The following is a 27,076-nucleotide window of genomic DNA, read 5'->3' as shown; positions in this document are numbered from 1 at the left end:
CTAAATCAGAGCAAAACACCAAATTGCCCTCATGAAAAAAGTAAGACAGAAAGTCTTTTTCCCGATGTCTGTACCATGCAAAAATCTTCCATGAACAAAATTTTGCTTTTAAGTCTAGAACCAAGTAATTCAGCAGATTGCTTAGGTAGAACTAGGTCTCTCACCAAATCATTGAGTTCCTCTTGCGAGAAAAGTTTTGGTTAGTCAACTTCAACATCTGAAGAACTTGATCCATCTTCAGGCTGAGGTACAGTTCCATTCTCATCAGACCAATTGACTTCATCCAGGTTTGTATTAGGGTCGGGCACAGGGACGTTCCAGCTACCTGCTTGACCAAGGCACATTTCGATTGTGAAAAAAACTGACGTCCCAGGAAAAAACGGTGGTCATTTTCGAATTCAGCGCACCAAAAAACATAAGAATCAGATAAAATTATGAAAACAGCATTTTGGTTGCAGACCTGTGTTATTCTTTTGTCATAAATGTTTCTTTCTTGTCACTGATGGCCAAGACAGCTTGCAGTGCTTTACAAAGCTTTTAGTTCATTGGCTAGTAAGGTGTTAGCTTTATTCCCTTTCTCATAAAATTTCAGTTTTAACCATCTAAAATTTATTTTGTCTTTTCCCGCTATTCATTGTTTGATATTCCCCTCTAAGTATTGTAATTTGTTTAAATAACCTGGTCACAGTGCCGTAACTAGACATTTTAGTGCCCTGGGCGAGACAGGGCACCGGCGCCCCCCATCTAAGTGGGAGTGACATTTGCCAAGTGGGTGTGGCCAACCTAATGTGGGGGTGTGGCTAGCACTTTACTGAATGAATTCTTTTGCATTGCTGTGTAGTTGGTATCCTCAAAAATACAGGTGTAACCTATACAAATTTCTCTCACTATAGGGAAGAAATATAAGAGCCCTTGGCTACACCTGTATTTTTTGCAATAGACACTATGTGGAGGAAAATAGAAATCATAGATTATGAATATGAAAATGACAAATTTTCTATTTCCTGTACTTTACACGACATACACTATATAAATTTGGAATTTTAAATACATATAAACCCAGTGCTGGAAGTGGGCTGCAGGATGACAAGTAAGAGGAATAGGGGAGAAGATGGTGCAAGGGGGTAGATGAGAGGGACAGGGGAGAAGGTGGGCCTGGGGACAAGGTGGCACAGAGGGGGTAGTAGATGAAAGGGCCTGGGGACAAGGTGGCACAGAGGGGGTAGTAGATGAAAGGGCCTGGGGACAAGGTGGCACAGAGGGGGTAGTAGATGAGAGAGCCTGGGGACAAGGTGGCACAGAGGGGGTAGTAGATGAGAGGGCCTGGGGACAAGGTGGCACAGAGGGGGTAGTAGATGAGAGGGCCTGGGGACAAGGTGGCACATGGGGGGGGAGTAGATGAGAGGAACTGGGGAGAAGGTGGCACAGGGGGGTAGATGAGAGGGACTGTGGAGAAGGTGGGACAGGTGGGGTAGATGAGAGGGACAGGGGAGAATACATAAATGCAAAATACCAAAAAACACAATACCAAAAAATAATCATTATACATTTTCATGTCCCCTGCCCCCATAGCTTTTGCTTCCCCACTACACTCCCTCAGTTTTTGCTCCTGGATGGAGCACCCTATTTCCTATTTTTTTTTTTTTAAATATATATTTTAATTACAATATAACATTTACTTACCTATTTTTCTTCCCTCCTGGATGGTCAGCATAGCAGTCAGCAGTAGATGCAGGGGACTCACTCTCTCTGCTCAGCAATGGCCGCTCCTCACTTTCTTTTCAGAGGGGGGGGTGGAGCGGAGCACAGCATCCTGGAAGGGGAGGGGGCGGGACAAATAACTTTATACACACTGTCTGACAGACAGACAGTGTGATCATTCTTTGACCAGCCACCACACTAGCCCCTCCCCCGACTCGCGGCACCCGACCCCCCCTCCCCCGACTCGCGGCAACCGACCCCCCCCTCCCCCGACTCACGGCACCCCCCCCCTGCATGAGTCGCGGGGGGGGGGGGGGCAATATTTTTTTATTTTATTTTATTTTTTTTAGATATTTTTTTTTTACTTTGTGCCACAGAGGGGAAGGTAGCGGGCGGCTGCTGCGCCCCCTCGGGCTTGCGCTCGGGGCGACGGCACCGCCCGCACCACCCTAGTTACGGCTCTGCCTGGTCAAGTGTGGTTGCATGTGGAGTAATTCCAAGTGCTGCAGTTGGCAAGTGGGCATGTCTATCATCATCATCATCATCAACATTTATATAGTGCTAGCAAATTATGCAGCGCTTTACAATTGGGTACAATTGGTATAAAACAATACTGGCCAATACAGAAAGAGAGAGAGGTAAGAGGGAACAATATGAGCTTGATAAATGAGGAGCTACATATTGCATATTGGTACAGCCAGATTGCAAAGATAAATTGTGCTTTGAGGCCTAAATGATCCAGTCACACAGCAAAGTTGGTGAGGGTGCCAGAGAGCTATTGTCTTGTGTAAATTGTGTAAAGGGTGGAAATAGGGTACCCTAGGGAGGTTAAGAGGGTGGTTGAGAAATTTTATAAGCTTGCCTGGTGGGTTTTCAGAGAACACTTGAAGTTTTGAAGACTAGAGGAAAGTCTTATTGTGTGAAGAAGGGATTTCTACAAAGTGGGCATAGCCCAAAGAAAGTCCTGTAACCAGGAAGGGGAGCATCAGAGACACAGATCTTGTGCAGAACGGAGGTGTTGAGTTCCTAGATAATTTGAGGCAAGTGAGGAAATCTATGTAGGTGCAGTTTTGCTGATGGTCCTGTATAATAGTAAAAGTATTTTATATTGGATTTGGTAAAAAACAGGCAACCAATGTAGAGACTGTCAGAGTGGCTCAGCAGTGGATGATTAATTTGAAAGTAAAGTCAGTCTATCCACTGCATGCAAAATAGATTGTAGGGGTGAGAGTCTAATTCAGGGAAAGACCAGTAAAAAGGAAATTGAAATAGTCAATGCAAGAGCTGATGAGTGTATGAATTAATTAATTAATTAATTCAAGTTGCTTGTTTGAGATATGTGCTCATTATGGGAATGTTCTTTAGATGTATGTAACATGATTTAGATATAGAGTTGATGTGGGGTGAAAATGATAGTTTGAAGTCAAGGATGACATCTAGGCAGTGAGCTTGTGAGGTGGCATTGATTATCATGTTGTTAACAGAAATATAAATATCAGGTAGATACACTTCTGTTGGCAATTGTGAATATTTTTAAATAAGATTTTGAAAGTTCGAGTTTGTGTGGCAATACGACATCCAAGATAAAATGGCATAAAAACAGTCAGTAACAGGGGCCTACTGTCATGTTTCCTAGCATTAAACACTATGGAGTGTTATGGTATTGAAAACAGAATGTCTTTATTTATAAAACGGTTACACAGGGAGCAATAGGTACAGTCAATGGTTAACAGCAACTCAATTCTTAGAGACAGCAGATTCAAGACAGCATGAAATAGGAATTATGGCACGGATTACACAGTAGCCAACAAATGCAATAAATGGTTAATGGCAACTCAGTTCATAGGGACAGCAGGTTCAAGACAGCGGGGATGGCAGGTATAAAGTACCCTGTGATCTGGTCAAGATCAGATCACAAGAATGCTCAGAGAAACCAGCAGCAGCAATGGCAATTGATGCACTGTCTCAGATTGCAGGGGAAGGCAGTTTCTTAAAGGCCAGCCACAGGTTATTGGGATCCACGTTCAGTGATGAAGTGTTAACCCCTTGCAGGCAGGATCTGTAGAAAGCGAAGTAGCATCTACAGAGAAGATGTTGCAGTGTAGCAAGAGGCAGATTGTGACACCAACACAGATGGGGAGAGATCAGTATTGAATAGATACATTTGTGTATCATCTGCATAGAGGTTATACTGAAATATAATGCTTATCAGTTTTCCAAATGAAGTGGTATAGATAGTGAATAGCGGACCTAGTACAGAGCCTTGTTGTGCTCCAACTAATAAAGGAAGTGGAGTAGAGGTTTATCCAGAGAAACTAACACTGAAATAACGATTTGATAGGAAAGATGTTTACCAGGATCAGACAGTGTCTTGAAGAACTAGAAATTGTGGTGTTTGACTGAGAAGAGAGTGGTCAACAGTGTCAAATGCTTCAGAGAGATCAAGGAGAATAATGGTCTTTAGATTTAGCAGTGATCAAATTATTGATAGCCTTAGTCAAAGCAGTTTCTGTGGACTGTTAAGAATGAAAGCCTGACTGAAGAGGTTACAGTAGTTTGTGTGAGGAAAGAAAGTGTATGAAGTGAGTGTAAGCAATTCTCTTAAGAAGATTTGAGGGGCGTGGGAGCTGATAAATGCAATGGTAATTTGAGAGAAAGTTTGGGTCAGAAGCTTATTTATTCAGAATAGGAGTAACCACTGCATATTTGAATGACAAATAGATACCGGTAGAACAAAAGACTATAGATTTTAGTTAGGGGTGGGATGAGCACAGGAGACAGAGATCTTCCGATTTGTGAGTTTATAGGATCAAAAGGACAGGTAGCAGAGTTGGAATATAAAAATATGGGATAAAATGAAACAGGGTGTCAGAGGCTGCGGGGAATGAATTGAGTTGGTTGCTTGCAGGGGCGGCCTGGCCCGGGGGGCAGGGGGCAACGGCCCCCCGGGCCACTGGGTCAGACGGCTATTAGGGCCGGGGGGTAGGCCGGCCGCCCCCCGGATGCAAAAAACATCATGACATCAGATGCGGCCGTGTCAGCGCACAGGCGGCCGCATCACATGACAGGGGATGCGGCCGCGTCATCAATGACGCGGCCGCATCCCCTGTCACATGATGCGGCCGCCTGTGTGCCCCCCGGCCATCCCTCTCCTAGCCCGCGCCTGGTTGTTTGCCAAGGAAGATGACACCATTTCAAGTCAGAATTTATCAATCTCATCCTTAAAGTAGGGAGCAAGGTCTTGGGAGCAAGATCTTTGGGGTGGGAGGGTTGAGAAAAGATTTATATGATTTAAAAAGGCAGCTTGGTGTCTGGCTCACTTCCTCTGTGTATCCTGTGCTGCTTCCTGGTGCCTTTCCATTGTTATACCACTGCTTCTGGATTATCCTTCTGCCCGTCATTGTGTTTATCCAACCCGGCTATTCCTATTGACTACTCTACTGTCTGAGTTCCTGTTTATCCGACCCGGCTATTCCTATTGACTACTCTGCTGTCTGTACCTCCGTGTACCCGAACCGTTTTATTGTTGTCCTTCCACTCCCAGAGTATCAGTGTAACCGTCTCTTCGACTCTCCTAATTGTGGTATCTCTTCAGTGTATCTGACCCGGTTTTCCACTGAAATGTGACAGTATTCTTCATTGCGTGCTGATCTATAACAGCTAATTATCCTGCCGTGCCTAACCGCTTCAGAGTCTGCTGTCCGGATCTCTCATCTACAGCCTCTCACCTATTACATCAGGGGGTTGACCTAAGGGCCGCAACCTGCGGGCCTCCAGCAGCAAAACCCATCCTGCCTTGCGGCGGTCCGTACCTTTGGAAGGACTGTGTAAACTCTGTCTAATAGCAGTCTCCCGTGAGACGTAACAGGTAGTAGGCAGCATATGTGAGGAAATCATTAGAGGTATGAGATTTGCGTAAGTGATGTTCTTCAAAGATGACACAGAGTATGAAGAGTCACTGGAGCCACTTGATCAAAGGCTGTTGGCAGGGTTTGGTGAAAATGTGGTATCAGTAGAGGAGAATATAAAAATTGGGGAGAGAAGGTGTTGAAAAGAGTTGAAAAACTGTTGAAAATGAATAAAGATTTTAGGTGGTATAAGGAGGCTTAACAGCAGAGAGATTAAAGTACTGGGGGAGAGCTTGTAGATGATAAAAGGTGATGATTTGAGATGGGATGAGGAGTGTTAAGCAAAACAAAAACTGAGCATAATCTAGAGAAAACAAGATCAAGACAGTGGTAATCCCAATTAGTAGAGGATTCAGCCCACTGGGAGAGGCAGAGGGAGGAAGTCAAAGAGGGTAGTTTGGAGGCAAAATTGGAACGTGGATTATCGATTTTGACATCACACATGATGATGGTGGAGGTGTCGGAAGTTAAGAGTTGAGAGAGCCATGCAGGGAAATGTTCAAGAAACTGTTGGTGTCGTTCAGGGGGGGGGGGGTGGAATGGGCTACAAATTGGAATAGCATGTACTTCAAACGTGATGAGTTATGAATGTGCAATGAGGAGAAAGAAACAATCCAACTTCATTTTGAGATGTGGAAGATATGAGTCATACTCTAGGGATATATAAGGACAGCAGCACAGATTAGCGGTTATCTGTTATTTTAATTCATATATTTTCTTTATTTATTGGGTTTATTTTTTATTATTATTTATTTCTTTTCTCCTCACCTTAATTATTTTGCTAATGAGATACAGCCTTATTAAGGGCAGATCATAAATAACATACATGTTGTTTCAATTTTAAATAAAAAATCAATACAGTTGAATTTTTATCTTATATTGTTTAATAAAAGTCCCAAGAGTGCCTCACAATACAGGCTTCTTTCTCTCTTTTTGTTTATTTCCACTGATGCATATCCTGTGTGAGTGCACCATTGTTTGATGGCTATATAGAAACATTTATGGACACATATCGTTATTGCCATGTAAGATATGTCACTATTAGTTCAGGACTCACCCAGTGAGATTCACATTTGTTCAATGTATAAATTCTTGTAACTATTGCATTTCTTGGTATATTCTAAAAATATAATATTATAATTTACATAAAAATTACTCAGATGGCATCTTTCAGCATTGCTAATGATTTATTAAAAAGACAAGAAAAATGGCAGGGATATATAAATGTGGATTTCCTCTCAGATACTTTGGATACAAATGTAAATTCCAAAAGTTGGTCTCAATTATTATTTGATCTTTAAAATCTTATGTTTAAACAAATGAAAACATTTTGGAACAGAACAATGTCCAACAACTACCTCAAACAAAATATGATTCCGAGGGGATTACGTCCCAAGCATTTGAATTAGCCAATGATGATTTAAAGAAGAGATGGGAATCAACTCTCATTAAATGCTCTCATGACCTTATTAATATTCTTATTGAACACGATAGTTTATTATTGGAGGAACTCTCCCAGGAAATTAAAACTGTGAGTGAGAAACTTAAACAGTATGAGGATTTAGACTCTTTTAAAAAATCCTATGAAAAGTTCTAACAAGATTTAGACCACTTTGAAAAAATCATTGTTGATAAAAAAAGAGGTAAATTTTTGAGAGACAAAAATGATTATATTAACAGTTTTCAAATGGGATGCCCGACATAAGAGTAGAAAACCTATGTCAAGTTATAGTACATCAGAAGTTGAATCTTCAGAGGGAGATACTTTGGGGAATTCCCCAGAACAACGCAGTACACGTTCCAACATGAGGGATTTTTGGGATTTTGGTCCCAGAAACAGAGATGGGGAAGGAAATTTAGACAGATACGAAGGGGGGGGGGGGCAAGAAAAACAAGAGAAAGAAAAAGGAAAATCATGGAAGAGCAGGAGTCTCTCCCACAACCATCTCACAGGAGAAACAACAGATGGACACGTTATTAGAAGATCCCTTAAGGATCATTAATTTATCAGACGAAGTCCTCAACCCCCATCATATCTCCCTTTTAAGTAGGGGTCTCTCCTTCTCGCCTGACCAAAGATTCGATCGCTTTGAGTGGGAAAAAGACCTAGCACTCTTCTCTAGGAAACTATTGCTTACATTTTTTTTTACCAACCAATACAGGGATCATAACACAAATGAAGGGGAAACCGCTGACTCTGATGTTCCGATTTTTGACACTATATCTGAAGTAGAGGCTCTACAAATTTTGGAAGACTCTTTATCAAATGTGGATAGAGAGGAAAGAAACCAAACAGAAGCAGTGAGACATCATTTAAAGAAAAAATCCACATTTTCCCCAGATATAAAAATATGTCTCCAAGTCAAAACATTCAAGGACATGGTATCTAAGGACTTAGATTAGCTCTTTTCCCAATCTAAACACTCTAATAGATTTAATAGCAACCTAACTAAGGAAGAGAAAACAGCTTTAAAAGAGATTGAGAATTGGAAAGATGTTATAGTGAAGCCCTCAGACAAAGGGGGGAATATTGTGCTTTGGCCCCGGGAGTTATATTTAAAAGAGATTTATCATCAACTTAATAACAAAGAATGCTATAAGCGTTTAATTTTTAACCCTACAGCAATATAATAAACTGATTGAAGACGCATATCTGAGAGGAGTAATAACACAGATTTTCAGTATCTTTCAGTTGAGAATCCCAAAATATCAGCGATTTATTTACTTCCCAAAGTTCATAAAAATGAGCACAATTCCCCAGGGAGACCCATCATTTCTGGGGTGGGTTGCCTTACAGAGAAATCCAGTAGATATGTAGACAACTATCTGCAAGAACATGTAACTAGTCTGATTTCGTATGTAAGGGACACTATAGACGTACTTTTAAAATTAAATAATATAACAATGAAGATACCTTTTTGGCTTCATATGATGTAGAATCCCTATACTCTAACATTCCACACAATCTGGGAATTGATGCAGTAAAATATTTTCTAAAAATGGGCTCAGTAAATCATTTCAATGACTTTTTGATTGTACTGTTGGAATTTATATTGACCAAGAACTATTTCCTTTTTGAGGATAATTTTTATCTTCAGATACAAGGTACCGCGATGGGTACAGTATGTGCTCCCACCTATGCCAATCTGTTTTCTGGCTGGTGGGAGCGGGAATATGTATTCATTGATGCTAATGAAATGTACACCAAACTCATCAATGTATGGTTGAGATACATTGATGATATCTTTATCTTGTGGGACGGGGATGTCCAATTATTCAAAAAATTCACTACATGACACTCATTTAAACCTTCTGGATTTAACCATCTTCAAATCAACGGATGGGAAATTAAGCACTGATATATACCGTAAACACACGGCCACGAATAGCTTATTACATGCAACAAGTTCACATTATCCCGCGGTCATCAGAGGCATCCCCAAAGGGGAAATGCTTCGAACCCGCAAAAATTGTTCTGATGATGACTTATATTGTCTAAGGATAAGTGAACTCAAATCCAGACTTAAAAGTAGAGGTTATAGTAATAGAATTATCAGTAAAGCCCACAAAAAGGTTAATTTAAAGAATCGGGATACCCTCCTACACCCCACTACTAGGTTTAAGCCTCCTGACACAAAAATACGCATGATTGGGACTTTTTGTCCCCAATGGAAACAAATTACTACTATTTTTCAGAAACATCTAAATATATTACAATCATATGAGGATCTAAATAGAATCATCGGTGACAAAATTTTCATGACTTAGCGAAGATCCAAGAATTTGAAGGATCGACTTGTCCACAGTGCACTTACCCCAGAGTGACCAAACAACAACAAACTGATGGGTTTTTTCAAATGTGGTTTATGTAGTGCATGTAAATATATGAAGCAGATTAAGGAATACAAGGATCAGTATTTGAGAACATGGAAAATCAAACAATTCTTAAATTGCAGATCACCAAATGTCATCCACGTGGATGGAGCTAAAGACGCCTCTGTCAAGCATCTTAAGCCGGCCCGGCCATCTGCCAAACATAAGATGGACAGGCTGTACCGACTGCGTCAGCATGAGGGGCCAAGAGTCTAAAGCGCTTCCAATCAAAATGGGAAAGGGAGTCAGCTATACAGTTGTCTACACCTGGAACATGTTTGGCGCGAAAATTTATGTCGCAGTCCAGGCAACGAAGCACCAGAACACGCAGCAAGTTTACTGCCGGCTTAGAGGAAGCGCTCTGCCGGTTAATTGCCTGCACCACGCCCAAATTGTCACACCAAAAGGACACATTACGCCCAGACAGCTGGGGGGCCCACAACTCCAGCGCTACAATTATGGGAAAAAGCTCCAGTACCAATAATTTCTTTGTAAGCCCACTCTCTACCCAAGATTGCGGCCAAGATGAAGCGCACCATCGACCTTGGAAGAAAGCACAAAATCCTTTAGCGCCTGATGCGTCCGTGAATAGATCTAACTCTAACGTGGTAATGGGAGGCGAAGGCCAGATCCTAGAACCGTTAAATTTCTGAAGGAATGTCACCCATATAGCTAAATCCGCCTTTATCTCGTCACTCAGTGTTATTAATGCGTGGGGTCTGTTTCTTCCTGCTGTGGCCAACTGTAATTTCCTGCAGAAGATTCTACCCATGGGTATAACCCTACATGCAAAATTGAAAGATCCTAGCAAGGCTTGAACCTGCCTAAGTGTACGAGAAGGAGAGGCCAGAGTGCTGGATATCAAACTCTCCATTTTTTCTATTTTATCGGCTGGCAAGCGACAGCAGCCTGCCAAGGAGTCTATTTCTATCCCCAGGAACGACAAGCAATATGTTGGGCCTTCTGTCTTATCCTTGGCTACTGCTACCCCCATAACCAAGAACAGAGCCTGAGCTGAATACAGCGTATCCGAGCATACTGAAGAGCTAGCCGGGCCTACGAACAGAAAATCATCCAGGTAATGAGCGATGCCCTCGTGCCCTGTGCCCGCCTGAATCGCCCAGTGAAGAAAGGAACTAAAGGCTTCAAAGTAGGCACACGACAAGGAACACCCCATGGGAAGGCATCTGTCAATATAATATTTGCCTTTGATCTTAAACCCCATGTACCGAAATGATTCCGGGTGCAGGGGAAGTAACCTGAAAGCCGACTCGATATCTAATTTGGCCATAAGTGCCCCTGGCCCAAACCCCCGAATGAGCATCAAAGCCTCTTCGAATGACTGGTAGACCACTGAACTTATGTCCTGGTCTATGGCATCATTGACGGAATTGCCTGCGGGATGTGACATGTGCTGAAATAGTCTAAATTTATCTGGCACTTTTTTAGGTACTATACCTACTGGGGATATGACTTAATCCGAAAGTGGGGGGGAGTCAAATGGGCCAATCATGCGGCCCAGGCTTATCTCACCACAAATTTTCTCGTCCAGGATATCTGGGAATACGTAAGCGGATTTTAAGTTCCTAGAGGCCCTGGCACTAACCGATGTGTTGATAGGGAACCTAAACCCGTGACGAAAACCTTCGCTTAGAAAGGAAGCCTGCTCCGCATTTGGGTACAGTCTAAGCCATCTTTCCAGTGCGTCATTACATATAGGGGACTGGGCTTTACAGAGCGCTGTTATCGTTGCCGCGGTTTCTGGAGAGGCCGGGGGCACTCCTCGGACACTCTCTGGCTGCATGCGCACCGCGGCAATAGGAACAGATGTGCTTGTATCTGCAAGACTCACCTCTGCCGCACGCCCCGTTGTTGCAAGCGAAGCATCTGTTTTTAGCAAACTGGGGAGCTCCACGTCTCCCCCCTTGCGGAAACCGATTCCCCTGTGCCCCTGAACTGAAGGCTAAGCTAGCCCGGTTTAGTTGTATCCAGATCTCAACATCCTTAACACCTAAGGGCATGTCCACCCGACCTTCTACTCTCTCACGAAACAATTTGTCGTATTTGCGCCAAGTCCCCGGGCGGTCGTTAATAAACATCTCGTTTATCATATGCAAATATTTCCAGACCTCTTCGATGGCCTGAGGTCTCGTCTCAATATAGCACGCTGCGAAGGAGCAATAACCTGACAACCAGTTAGGGAAGGTTTTATATGCATCTTCCCCTATACCCCCTCTTCCGCAGGCCGCTTCTAACTCCTTCCTGCCCGCCTTCGTGATCGCAATCATGTCTACAAAGTACCCTTTCTTAATCCTGTCTATAATGCAAGGGCGAATGCCCGCCAAAAGGGCGGTGTTCTCACATTGCACCATGGGTGCTCTATTTGTTGTAAGTTTCGCTGCTGTACTACGTCTATCCCCTTTTGGTCTAGATCTACTAAAGTGCGTGTTAAGAATTTTTATCAACTTCCGAGGACCCTCCCCCGATGAAGAGGGGGAGTCCTTGTGAGTGGACGACATAGGGCTGTGTGACAGTTCGTGTGACATAATAATCTCTGGTAACTCACCGCTTCCGCTTGTCTCCGCTTGCTGCCCGGCTCCTGTTGTCCCGTACGGCCCCGGTACCGATGACGCCTCCATGACGGCCGCCTGTTGAGATTCCTGTCCAGCAAAACCTCCCGCAGGCACAGATGTAGGCAAGGTCCGGCTACCCGATGTGACCCCTGATCGTCCTTCGATTGCCGACCCGGTTCTGACCGGAACCGCTGATTGCCCCGATGTCCCTTCTACCGGCACTTGAGTATCTGCAATCAAAGACACGTTAACACCAGAGCCATCTCGCTGATCACTAACGGGGGGAGCGAGCCCCGCACCTCCTGCGCCAACTCCTGCTTGCCCGATAGGGGTTTGCCCTATCCGGATAGGGCAAACCCCAAGCTCCCCAACTGACTTGCCTGTTGGACCCAACCTGCGGCTGGACGGTCTCCCTACCCCCACTCTCTTCACTTCTGAATGTGGACCCCAATCCCCAAAGAAAGGTCCCCTCGGCCTGAAAACGAGGACGGGAACTGGCTACTGACCCCCCTCCCAAAGGGGCAAAGTACTCTGGCCCAACCTTACTTACCTCCACCGCTGCCTCACGCCTGGGGTCGAGCCCTAGACCTGACCCCACCCTACTGAATGCCTCTCTATCAGCACCGACTCTGCCTACTCCGGGAAAGGGAAAAACAGGGCCATAAGGAGGGGGCAAACCACCCCCCACTGACGTGCTCCTCTCGATGCTACCCATCCTTTGTGAGGTGAGAGACTGATCCCCCCCTACCGCTGTAGCTACAGGGTCCCAAATAACGGGGCCTAGCCCTCTATATGTAGAAACCTCCCCTCTGCCTTCTCCCATTAAACCAGGGATTTTCTCTACAGGCCCCCCAGCCGACTCCCAGCCCCTAAATAAATTTATGGCCCCCGCGTGAGAAGATAGAGCCTGAGAAGGAGGGGGGATGGAAGGGGCCACCTGACCACCCACCTGCTGCCGACCGGAACCTGACCCGACCGCTACAATGGGGATACCAGCGCTCACAGACCCCGCCGACCGGGAAACCGTTGCCGTAGCAACGGCGCTACGTGACCGCCGCCCGCCCTGACCAGGCCTACTATGTGGAGCCCCAGAAGGAGAGGCGCTGCGGGTCCCCCTAGCGGACACGCCGCTAGAGAGCGGGGACGGAGCAGCCTCGTGGAGAGTTGAGGAGGAGAGGGGACGGGACATGGCTGCTGGAGCTGCGTCTCTAAATCTTACTGGGGCACTGCGAACCTGACTAGGACGGGACATAACTGGGACAAGGTAGGAGAAAGGGATGCCACCAAATACAATAAAAGGTTGGGGGAACGAAAAGACTAAAGTAGAAAACTATTAAAGAGGGCAAAAACAGTATAAAGGAGGGGAGGGGGGGGAGCGAGAGCGATGAAGGGGATAGAGAGGAGAGAGTGCACGGAGCCCCGCAACTCTGGAAGGGAAGGCTGAAGAGGGAGGGGAAGGGGGATAAGAGGCACAGGGAAAAACAATACAGAACAAAGACAGGGAAATGAAAATTGTAAAATACACTGAAATATCACCACACAATAGAAGGAAAAGCACAAGAAGCAGGAGATACACTACTCAGCCTGACTCGCACGAATCCGGAAGCAGGAAGGACTGTAACCTCTGAGCACTGACTTATAACTGTGTATAAGTCCCATCCCCTTCCTGCTCCCATTGGCTGAAATTCCAGGAATCCACAGATCATAGGTTCTTTGGCAAGTTACTCACCCGCATGATTTTAACTGCGTTTAGTCTAAGGAACACACTTCTCATAGTTTTTATTTTGTAGTTAAATGTTATATTTGTTGTTTGTTTTTGTTTATGTTCCCTTGTTCAAATAATAAAAAAAAATGTGTAATATGTCCTGTCCTGGATTAAGCAGGTTAAGCCGTCTGTGAGCTATGTGTGAAGATCAGCGGGATGAGCAGATATTTGTTGCAGCACAGATCGGTTTAAGTGCAGTTTGTAGTCTCAGACCAAAACTGAAATCTTGGAGACTAAAGTGATGTCATAGATAGAAATGAAAGCTGCCATTTTATTGGCTGAACATCCCTCAGAATGCAGGGAAGTTCAGCCTATTCCCTAATAATGTCTTACAGGTGTGATGACACTTTCTTCTATAGTCACTGTGAGGAGCACTGCTAATAAGTTTAATACAGAGAGGAATGTTAGGGACAATATTGTATATTATATTTTATGCTCTGAGTACAAAGTTACGAAAATATCCCTTATCCAGAAAAGTGTACGTCAGAAACATTGTGATTAGTAGATTCAACAACTGTAGAATATTCTATCTATTTGCTCAAGGAATGTTGGCTTTACTTACTGTTATCTGTCCTGTCCTTATTTTTCTAAATATCTTTATCTTTCCATGTACATAATTACATAGCAAACAAAAGCACTGGTTTCATATATGTAATGTGATTATATTGTATTCCTAAAAACTGAAAAAGGGAAAAAAAACTCTTTAAATTTGATATATGATAGTAAATGGAGCATAATGGCTACGGGAGCTATGAAGTTCTTCAAGGAAATGAATTATTGGTGAGTATAATTTTGTTATTTCCTCCTCAGACTCCATGGTATATAAAGTAATGTCTGGAGAAGATATGAAGCGATGACCAGCTTCCTGCTATGTAAAGATTGTTTACTGAAGCCTGAGCCCTGTGTGCCCAGGAGCTTGCCACCACCCTTAAGGAATGTGAATTAATATTTTTGGCACCTCACGTGCATTCCTCATATGACTGAAATGACGTCTTGAACCCACCTTACAAATTATGTTTAGATGGAGTCTGCCCTTGATGTGGACCCTTGGAACGTCCAAAGATTTGATCAGTCTTTCTGAAATCCTTTGGTCTCTAGAGTTGCACAGAAGTTTCGCTGATCATGTCTAGAGTATATAAGCTTTTTTCATTATTGTTAGTTGGCTTTGGACAATGGGACAGAAGTACAGTTTCTTCATAGATATGAAATGTGGATACTACCTCATTTAAGAAACCAAAACTTGCCTTTAGCACTACTTTAATGGTGGACATGTTCAGAAATAGCTCCTGTCCCGAACACGCTCCCAGCTGCCGTGATTTCGGGGTGTTTGCTGTATGAGGTCACACACGATTTCAGCCCGCAGTCTCTCTCACCTATCACACAGGTCCTAGACCTACGGAATCGCCCCCAAACACAGCGCTCTCACCCCCCCCAGACACTTCAAGGTTCAGCCACCACCTATTGGGTACGAGCAATAGGACCCCAATATACTGTCCTGCACTGGCACACAGGCTTCTAGTTATCCACAAACTAACAAGACCCACAGCAGCACACACAGGATTAACTCTTCACACCTCCAGACTGTTACACAAATGTAAATACAAGCACACACAGCTTGTTAATCAAATGTATCAACAAAATCACACACTGGCATTCCAAGGGTTAACCTGGACGAGCAATCTCTTCTAAACAGGCTAGTGAATCCGTTAGAGTATCAAGGACGCAACTTATTAAATTTTAGATTTAATATACAAAAATACAGGGCATTCAGATATAAAGAAAAATAATGAATAAAGAATTAATATATTGACATAACAAGCAAAACAGTTTAAAATAAAAAGGATTACATTCAGATTTGCACTTACATAAATTGCATTCTGGCCAAGGGGAATTTGGCTAGGAAGATGGACAGCTTATCAATGTAACTTGATTTCCCCAAAAGTCTGACACTTTGTCCCTCCAGACACAGGTTTTTAAGCAAACTCAAATGGGACGGCATTCCCCAGGGCAGTGTGAATGCTAACGTGGGGGGCGGAAATGTCCCCTGGGTGTCACCTCAGGTTTATTCAAACTATTCCTAAGTTTTGACCTGTTTGTAATTCTTCACAGATATATCTCAGAGAAATAACACCCCCCTCAATAAACCGGTCATAATCTCCCGCACATTTAAATACCAAACATGATGAGATTACAACAATATCCAATCTCCTGTCATCTCCAATGGCTTCCAACGCTTCTTGGTCACCAAGAACAACGTGTTTATTCTGGACTACGCGGGAACGCTCTTCTTCCTCCGCAGTGCTCTGTTAACCTGTGACTACAGCCACGTCTGCGTGCAGTTTAAAAGATCCTGCCGCTTTGTAGAACTGTGTCAGAGCATCAAAGACGTAAGACCAAGTCCTGGAAAATGTTATTGCACTATCCCTGTTTCCCTTTGTGATACTGAGCCTCTGTGTTCCTGCACCTCCGAACATTGTCACTGACTTCCCACACATACACCGCACACCATTGACATTGATTCCTGGTATAGTCATTGGCATTTCCACAGCAACCACCTTTACAGTCACTGGCATTTTCATGGTAACTCCTGATGCAGATTATCTTCAGACCCGTGTGCTGCCGTGATATCTCTCAAAGCTTGTGTGAGGGAAGACCATATGTCATCTGTCCAAACAGCACTATAAAGATCATGCTGCTGATTACATATATTGATATGGAGATTGATTCATTTATGGACTAAAATATGCCATGTTTGTTTTCATACATCTGGACTGCGAACTGGACTGATACCCATTAAGTTCTTAAATAAGGCCAGGTGGGTTAACTGTATCTCTGTGGATTACAAAGTGGTTGCTTTTCTATTTCCTATCCCCAACAGTAGGAACAGGAAATCTGGATCATCGAAAGACCATTCTTTATCAAAAAATCTTGGAAGGGGTTAAAACAGGAACACTCTCTTACTTAAACCGGATTAAATCTATCAACACCTAGTTTGAGCAACTATTGTTCTCCCTTGTACTACGCTAAACTCCTGGGCTCCAAACTAGCAGGAGGGAAACAATGAGGAGATGACAGCTCTCCCCTCCCATCTCCATCTAGTAAAGATTTCATAACCATTACATCCAGAGTGAACTTGGGATAATCCTACAGGGCAGGATTTCCACTGTCTTGGTGGCTCTACAGCCTGGTGTTAGTGTTGTTTTTTTACCAGCTCACTTGTGATTCCTGCTTTAAACCTTGCTTCTTATTTGAATCTTTAGTGGAACATCTTGCTATGGGGGGAATTCTGCTACATCTGGAGCTGCACGTGAAGATTCACCTGGTGTGCATCCTGGAGTAGGGTGACTGGGGTGCAGATCCCTACGATCTCAGTAGAGAGCTCTGGGACAGTATTCACAAGACATGAAATTGCAGCAACAGCTTGGCCGGGAAGTTGCCACTAACAAACCAGCAACTTGGCAGCCTAGCGGGGAAACAGCTTGTCCAGGACATACTAAAGAACAGCTTTACCCAGAGTGAAAATTGTACAATTTGGCCAGACAAACTTTCCCATAGACTTCAACAGCGGTTTAAGTATGGTGCATGCTTATAGTGAACTATACAAGAACTAAGTTTGGCCGCGGTACTTTCAGCGTACTTATGTACCATCCTTGTGTTTGTCCTGATCACTAAAAATTCTACAACTTGACTTGAGAACGGTTTAATACAGCTTGGCCCGACTAAATAATTGAGTCCCTATTTATAAAGCGGTTAAGGGATACTGGTCACTGGGATGCTGTGTGGGTTTTATGGAATGTTGGTGACACTCTGCCCTAACAACCTGGTATCCTGACAGCTTGTGACAATTTGAACTGGGCAACATAACATTAGTGAGGTCCAGCAGTCATGCTAGACCTCCGTGAAAGAGTGAAGAAGCAGGAAGCCAAGGAGTACCACACTGTTCTGTGTCTGCAAGGTCTGTCTACCTGCTTGGAACCCTTTAGGCATTGCTTGCTACAAGCATCTGTGTGTCATCCTAATTTTGTTCCTGAATCTTTTGTACCTACACTTGTTCAACCAGTCTTAACCTACTGTAATACCATGCCACCTTGCTAAAGTGGGCATTTTCAGGGGTTTCCACCCTAAGTGCATAATTTAATTCAAACTGCAGCCTAGAAAAATAACTCCTGAGAGTGCAAAAGTGGTGAGCTTGAGCCTCGCTCCTTTGAGAAAAGGAACTACTCTTATTTTTCAGAAAGCTATTCCCTTAATTTCAGCATTTCAAGAGGTCTTTGATGTGCCTGGTTGAGTCTCTCCTGCCTCTGCAAGTCTGGGGATGCTTACAACAAGGTACTATCATCGTGGAACAGTATGCTTTACGATTTCATACCTTGGTCTCAGTACTTGGGTTGAACGCTGAAGCCCTGGTCGCCACTTTCAGGCAGGTCCAATCAGGCTGTGGTGTTTCAGTATCTCTTGATGAGTTCAATACTCTGCGAATAGTATCTCTTAGGTACATGCTTGGGTGAATCACTTGACCACCTATGTCACAGTTCGAACAGGTACTTCATTTTTAAAGGAGAGTGGGAAACCTAACTTTTCACTTTTGTGTGGGAGGAACCAGCCCCAGAAGGTCTGGTGGAGGTCTTGTGTCAGTTTCTCCTTTGATAATTACTATACATTGTAGAAAAAGAAACGTATTGTTCTAGGTTTCTGTGTTCTTTTTCCCATTAGGTATTTTTACGATCCCCTTATCTTCTCTCCCACAACAAATTACTCCAACTGAGATGTGGAGCTTCTGTCCCTTAAACTGTCATTAGATTAACGGAGACATCTAATGGGAATATTTACTATCACCAATAATCTGTGATACCTGTAAATTGCACAAAAACCTGAAGTAATGTCTCATATAGCTGACCCATCTTGAATCCTTTCCTCCATGTTATCTTGAAAGATTCCCCTCCACAAATCCTTTGTAGACGAGGAAGTTTGGATTAAGATGCTTTCTTGGGTGCACAATTCACAGTTTAGTGGGAGATTTTTAGTCAAAGTTATTGGGGGCTAGACATTCGGAAAGACATTATTGAATACATTCCATCTTGTTCCATATAGACATAAAGCAAGGTATCTCACCAGTCTCCTGAAGGACCTCTAAGCCTACAAGACTTTTCTGTTATTCCAGTCACAGTAGACAATTTTCCCAAAATGTCCCATTACATCCCTCTTGAAGGCTTTCCTTCTACTTCCTTTCCTGCATTGTGACACAGACAGAAGGGAGCTATGAGTCTGACCCTCCTACTGCAGGGTAACACTGACAGAAGGCAGCTGTAGAAATCGTTGTGTCTCGTTTTGCACTGTGTAGCATATATGTGTATCTTGAACTTCTTGGTCAAGCCTCAATAAATGTCCCTTTTTGTCCTGCTAGTTAGGGGCCATTGTGCTTAATTTTCTGCACCATCACTGTGAAATGTGTTACAAAGATAAAAATTCTCCTGAAAGCCCTGTTCATTAATGTAAGCCTTGGCCTTGTAGTGCTCATTGAAGAGTAATTAAAGATAATATAATTTACAATAGTAAGTTGGCATCATATATTGTCATGTGTCTTATAATGCACTTGTTACAGCTGGAAGAGGCAAACATTGTCCCATTGAAAGTAAAGGATAACACCAGTAACTAAAGGTCTTACACTCAGGGAATACCTTTAAGAATAGCAAAATCCTACTTCTAACAGTGGAGATGGTCAGACCAGTGGTAATGGTATTCACGATGCTGTAAATACCGACAGTGTTTACAGCTACATAATTACAAAACTGAACACAGCGACATGTAATAAATACCTATTTACCTGTAAACAGACACAGCCCACTTCCGATGTGAGTAGAGCCTGACACAAAATGACGTCATTTGCAACGCGATTTGGACATTTCGGTTTTTAAAGTGGCAAAGAACGGACCCATTTAAGTACTAACTTTACGCTAGGGTTAGGTAGCGGGTTAAGGTTAGGCTGCGGGTTTGGGATAGGATTAGGCTGCGGGTTAGGATTAGGCTGCCGGTCAGGGTTAGGGTGCAGGTTAGGGTTAGGCTGCAGGTTAGGATTAGGCTGCAGGTTAGGGATACAATTAACATTACCATCATCAAATGGCACCGTGCGTCGCCTTTTAAAAACATAAATCTCCAAGTCGCAATTGCAAGTTACATCATTTTGACGTGTCAGCCTCTCCTCACATCGGATCTGGCCTGTGTTTGTTTACAGGTAAGTAGGTATTTTTATTATGTTACTGTGCTCAGTTTTGTAATAATCATGTAGCTGTAAACACTGTTGGTGTTTACAGCATCGTGAATTTGTACTACACCCTGTCAGACAGACTCATAATTGTGACTTGATAGTGTAAGTAGTGTGACGTAACGTCATCCAGAGAAAAAAAATGGTGTGCAGCAGCGTAAAACTCTCCACATCCGGTGTATTGGTTGTTTAGTGATGCCACAATAATTTTTCCTATACAACACTCCAATTGTTAGCTATTTAAATGATCCCTTATACTGATAGAAAACATTTATGGATCTTACACCTCAGGGTGATGGGGAAGATAAGTTAATATTTTACTGTTGTTCTGTCCCCAGATCTTGGTGCTGTTTATTTTGAGGTTCACTCCTCTGGTGTCTATAGATATTTATTTGGGACAGTCCAAGCATTTGACTTTCAGATGCCGCTGATGATATCACTGCAAAGCAAGGTAGTACATAATGCTTCACATAAAGCAAAAATATACAGTCTCAATTTTCCTATGTATGAGGTTTATCAACAATTATGTAAAATAAATAGACTGGTCTATCTTGCATGGACTCATCAGGTGTGGGACCTAAAGTGCTACAGAGCAAAAGATTTTTCAAAATAATTATAGATCATATAATATCACTTAAATCAGGTCCTTCTGTTATTCTTATTATTATTATCGGAGATTTGTAAGGCACCATAGTGCTCCTCAGCGCTGTACAGTAGGGAACACAGTACATACATAAAACAGTGACATACAAGGTAGACAGAATAAACTCAGACATGAGAAAAATAGCAAATGTGGTTCAGAGACTGGGATAGTTGTGAGGGTGCATTAGTGTGATAGTGTTATCGGGGATTAACCCACCTCTAAAAAAAGAGATGGGTTTACAAAGAGCGTCTAAAGATTTGAAGGCTGTGGGAAAGTCTGATTGAGCATGGTTGGGAATTCCATTAAGTGGGGAGCAGAACGTAGACGGGAGTGAGAGGTTGTTACCAGAGACGAGATAAGGCGCAGGTCAGAGGTTGATCTAAGAGGGCAGGAAGGAGAGTACATTGATTTGAGATTTGATATATATGCAGAGGTAGTGTTGTTGAGGGCTTTATAGGTAAGGATGAGTAATTTGAATTTGATTCTGGAGGACACAGGGAGCCAGTGTAGGGATTTGCAAAGTGGTGCAGCATATGTGGATCGATAAGAGAGGAAGATCAGTCTCTCAGCAGCATTTAGGATGGATTGAAGTGTGTATATATTGGTGTCAGGAATGCCAGATGGCAGGAGGTTGCAATAGTCAAAGTGGGAAATGATGAGAGAATGGATAAGAGTTTTGGTAGCATGTTGAGTAAGAAAAGGGTGAATTCTGGCAATTTTTTAAGGTGGAGTCGACAGGACTGTTGACCCGAAGTCTTGGTGCAAACCTGCTATATTTCATTTCATTGCATCTTTTTATTTAATATAACATCCAAAAACTGTATCCTGTGTGTCTCATTTATGTAAAAGTATATACAAGTCAAGTAAGCAGAGAGTGGTGTTTCATTGTCCTTAAAGCAGTGATTATTTAACTCCATAATCTATAAAAACACTTCCAGGGAGCAGTTTAAGGGAGCCTGACAGGGATCATAGTAATATTTCCAGGGATAGAGAAGGGAAGTGATGCAGCCACTCTACAAGTCCCAAGTTTTTTTTTGCATAGTGCATCTGATCATGTCAATAACTATAATGTAGGGGGATTGCTTTGTGTTGGGCTTGAAAGAAAACCAGATTATTATATCAAACACCAGACATAAGATCCCTAGAACGTCTTGACGAGGTCTTTGCCTATAGCCCCTGTTCTCATAGAGCGCAATGTGCTCACCAGTACTTGGTTGGCCCAGGTCTTTACTCTTGAGTAGTTTGCACTTATCTATGCATCAGCTCTGTGTTGATGTATTAGATACTTGATAATAGATTTCCAAAAGCAGACTGAAATGAGTAAAGATACCTGGAAGTAGCAGGAAGTGCTGGCGGCTGGAAGACAGAAAAAGGGGTGCCCCTTGAAGCACGCACTGATGGATAGAGACAAAGTAAGAACCGCTCGGCATCCAATTTAGGTGAAAGACAAAGGCTGAATCATTAGACAAGCCGAGGGTCACATCTTGCAGAGAGTATTACAGTAGATAAGCTGAGGGTTGATAAACGCAGCAGATAGATTAATCCAGAAATCAAGCGAAGAGTCAACAAAAGGCAAAGAACCACAGAAACGATGCAGTAACCAAGAGCAGCAATGTGGCAATGCCATTCCAGGCAAGGAGGCATGGGTCTTCTTGTCCTATGAGGACCAGTGAGCCAATCAGCAGGCTTCCTGAGAATGAGCTTCAGGCAGACACACTGAACACAATACGGTCATACGGCTTTCGAACGCTGAGCGAGGCTGCATCTTGGTTGCCAAGCAATCCGCTGCTGGCTTGAAGATCACGGCTGCTCTGGGGTCTGCCTGACACAGATTAAATCTTTTATTTCTCTATGGCTTGTGCATAAATATATTTTTTTGCTGGTCGATCTAATTTCTCCAAAGTCGGTGGTGTAATTCTGGGTTGTGTTATGTCATATTATGTATCAAAGGTTTTTTTTGCCACTAGTAGAGGGTTGTCTATGATATTCGGTGAACCTCTTGGACATATAGGTGGAGAAAATTGATTAAGTTTGTCTCAGTAAGGACATTTGTTTATAGGGGAGTTGGACATTTTTGCATGGAACCTCTCAGGTATCTCAGTTGAGCTGCTTGCATATATAGGGCTGTGTTGGGGGGTTAATTCCGTCATTGAATTTAGCTGCGATTTAATTAAACTTAACCGAGGCATTTCATGTTTATGAATAAAATTGCAATTTAGTGTATGTATAAACTTGATGCTTGATGTCTTTATGGACCAGGACTGATTGGAGTGATAAAATTGGGCAGATTAGTCTGGGAAAGGCTATCTTGTTAAGAAGATTTTCCATTCCAATGTAGGACAACTGGAGATGTACTTGTTCTTTCCCCATGATGGTCTAACCATGTCTCAGCACATGGTTCCTTCTGAATAGTTAGATGATGTCATTGCTCTATTTCTATCTACTTTCTACTAATAAGAGCTTTTGTATAATTGGCCTAATGGTTGATGCCCTCACTTTCCCCCATGTCATTAATCATCCTGTGCCCTGAAATACCAGAGAGAGACTTGAGTATGGTGAAAAAGCCCACCACTTTATTATAATTAGATTAGAATTTAAATTGGTGACAAATAACAGCTCTGCCGGACTCCAGCCCACACCATATCCATATTTATTTTTGGGAGAACATTGAGTCCCCTAAATCTAGGCCTTGGAGGTCCCACCCATGACTCCTCATGCTCTTAAGTCGTGCCGGCTTTTCTGCCTCAGCTGTGACCCATCTGCAGATCGAAATAAATGTTGGCACAAAATACATTTCTTAGCAGGACAGGGAAGCAATTCAAATGCCAAAAGTATTCCAGCATACCCCTACCTCCCCTCCTTTTAAGTAGCCCCACACAAGGAGAGGACTAGCTATTGTCAGTCACCTTTTTCTAAGTAAAAATACCAACATTTGCCTGAAGCTTATAAAGAAAAGGTTGTTTGACTTATTTTACCTCTACTTTAAAGACCATTTATCTCCACTTCCTTTGTGGAAATGGGTGTTCAGTGCTCCCTATTGTAGTGTGTCAGTGGATGAGCAGCCACCTGGGAGTGGGGGAATATAGGGATAGCTCAACCCTAATGGAGGATTATATTGGCTATAACTCCCTTGGCGCTTGACACAGAGGGGACAGTAAGTGATAACAAAACCGGATTTAATGAAGGCAGTAAACGAGTAACAACCCTACAGTGTACTTTACACTGACATAGTAATATAAAAAAGGCACATAAGCATATTATACCGTAGAAGCAGATCGATCCCTGAAGAAGCCTAGTGCGAAACGCGTTGGTTCAACCAGCTTTGCCCTTCAAGGGCTACACAGACTGACCTTATTACCGCTGAGGATAACGAACGGATCCGGTCACGCATGCGCAACTCTGCCGACTACGAGACTACCCGCTACTTCCAGGCTGTTACATCGCTCTTTAGCACATCACCATACTGTACATCGGTTTTCTTGGCAACAAGCAGGAAGCTGTGAGGATGTTACTGGCCCTAATTACTTAAGGGTAAGTCCTTTATTGCAAAGTTTGTTTCAAGATTTCTCCACTGGATTTCACTGTCGGCTGACAGACCCAAAGACTTGTGCATTTGCCTATCTGCACAGGACTAACTTTACTTGCCTTGTTGGTGGTATAGTGGACTATTATTAGCCCCACCAGAGAACCGCGTTATTTATGGTTCCTGTGGATTTATCAGGACTTTATACGGACATCGTTTGCCTGCTTCTACGGTATAATATGCTTATGTGCCTTTTTTATATTACTATGTCAGTGTAAAGTACACTGTAGGGTTGTTACCCGTTTACTGCCTTCATTATCTCCACTTACTGCCTCCTCCACATTTATGGAATTTCCCCCATGGAGGCTGCATTAGATGTTGTTTCCATTGGTCAAGGAGCTCTGTCTGTCTTCCAGGTGGTGCTCTGCTCGGTCGGGTGCAGTCACCTGGCCATGGTATATGAGTTTGGGAGAATATTCATGCAAGAAAATAACCGCTTCGGACAACTGGGAACTGGGGACAACATTGATAGAGGAGAGCCCAGCCAGGTAAAGACAGGGATCAATGGGGATCCTGACATACTACTTGTACTTCTGTTCTCTGAGTAACCCAGAAGGTATTTAAGGTCTCCTTTTACTAGCTTGGACTGTGGATATCTAAAACACCACAAAACTGTAAATAAATGATCTTTTTCCAGACTGCCCATACCACAACCATGTTTCATAGTGCTGGTAATTGGTGAATGTCTTCAGGACTTACAATTATATTGAAGACACCTTCACAGTGGGGATGTCCACCCACAATTCCTTTCCTCTCTATAGAAAGATAAGGATGACATATATAGAATCCATACTGTTCTAAAATGGGCCACCCCCGAAAATAGAATTCTCAATTTATAAGTGGCCGGGATTTGTCTTATCGAACTGAATGGCTTCAAAAGGAGGAAACCGTCTAAACATCTAAACATAAGAGATGTGGATGGACATCACCTATAATGTATTATGTCTGGAATCGTCCAAGAATTGAAGAGTGTCCAACAATAATGTTATCATGACGTGTACACAACATGCGAGAAGATCTGTCCTCTCACATCACTCTATCCCCTCTGTAGGTCCATTATGTAAAGAATCCGGTTGATATTTTTTGTAGCCTCAACCATACGCTAGTGATCATGCACAGTGCGGACTTTGAGAAGGAGATATATGGCTGTGGATGTGGAGCTGGGGGTCGCCTTCCAGGATGACCCAAAGGGAGCCCCTTGTTTGTTAAATTGCTGATGAAGATGAGGAACTTCTGAGTGGTCATTTTGTTATCAGGTTATACCTCCAGTGTCCCAACCAACTCTCTCTGTCCATATATCTTTACCACTATTTGGAGACAATAAGGGCTAGATTTACTAAGCTGCGGGTTTGAAAAAGTGGGGATGTTGCCTATAGCAACCAATCAGATTCTAGCTTTCATTTATTTAGTACCTTCTACAAAATGACAGCTAGAATCTGATTGGTTGCTATAGGCAACATCCCCACTTTTTCAAACCCGCAGCTTAGTAAATCTAGCCCTAAGTCTTATTCACTCGTAAAACATATAGACTCCCAACAACCAATCAGTAGCTAGCTTATATCTGTCTAATGAAAGTTGGAGAATGAAAGCAATTGTCTGATTTGGTGGTGGTTCCTATGATTTTCTAAATGGAATGTTGGTAAATGAGCCCAATGAATCAGTAAGGGTAATTTACAAACTGCAAGTAGAGTGGACCAGCAATGCTTATACTCACAAGTGTGCCAGTTGCGCATTTCAAAGTTCACCCCCAATTCACAGTTCTTGGAACAGCAGCCAGAGAATCAATCTATGCCCAGTCTTATGGGTTTGTGTGTAGACCTGAAAATGTGCATGTTGGGAATCTCTGAAACGCAACATTGAAGTCCGACCTAGGTCTACCTTAGAACCAACACACATTATTCATTTAAAACACTGCTGGGCTTATCCTTATTTTTTATATAAATTAATCCTAAGAGTGAAGTGACATCAGGGGGTAAATGTATCAAGCTGAGAGTTTTGAAAAGTGGAGATTTTGCCTGTAGCAACCAATCAGAGTCTAGCTATCATTTTGTAGAATGTACTAAATAAATGATAGCTAAAATCTGATTGGTTTTTCAAACCCGCCGAAAAACTCTCTTGATACATTTACCCCCAGGACAGTCTGTATTACATGTGTCCTGAGAATGAGGGGACATCGGGACTGTCTGTAAAGCAAAGCAATGATGACTGCACATGTGTCCTTGCACATAACGATGGTTAACAGAGGAAGAACAATGATTTCAAGCACCACTTTCCTTTTAAAGCCTCCAGTCTGTTATTCTAACTCAATCAGCATGACAGAGTGATCTCCAGCCTTGTCCTCGTCAACACTCTCACCTGTGTTAACGAGAGAATCACTGACCTGATGTCAGCTGGTCCTTTTGTGGCAGGGCTGAAATGCAGTGGAAATGTTGTTTTGCGGATAAAGTTCAATATCATGGCAAAGAGGGACTTTGAAATTAATTAAAATTCATCTGATCACTCTTCATGATATTCTGGAGTATATGCAAATTGCCATTATAAAAACTGAGGCAGCAGACTTTGTGAGAATTTTTTTTTTGTGTCATTCTCAAAACTTTTGGCCATGACAGTAGGTTATAAGAGTATTAGAAGTCACCGACAAAAACCATTACCATATAGTCAGTGATGACTGAAATATCAATATTATCTAATGTAAGGTGATCCTAATATTGAATCAGTGAGGATGACTGTAAAAGTGTGTAACATATCATAGCAAAACCTTATACAGT

At 42.8% G+C, this 27,076-nt stretch overlaps 1 pseudogene; it reads left to right on the top strand.

The window, feature by feature from the left end:
• Positions 1-14,673: 14,673 nt before the first annotated feature.
• On the top strand, positions 14,674-25,545 carry LOC142108934 (F-box only protein 24-like; annotated as a pseudogene).
• The last annotated feature ends 1,531 nt before the right edge of the window (positions 25,546-27,076 follow it).

Source organism: Mixophyes fleayi, chromosome 12, assembly GCF_038048845.1.
Source record: "Mixophyes fleayi isolate aMixFle1 chromosome 12, aMixFle1.hap1, whole genome shotgun sequence".
NCBI classification, from domain to species: Eukaryota; Metazoa; Chordata; class Amphibia; order Anura; family Limnodynastidae; genus Mixophyes; species Mixophyes fleayi.
This window is presented reverse-complemented; position numbering and strand designations above follow the sequence as displayed.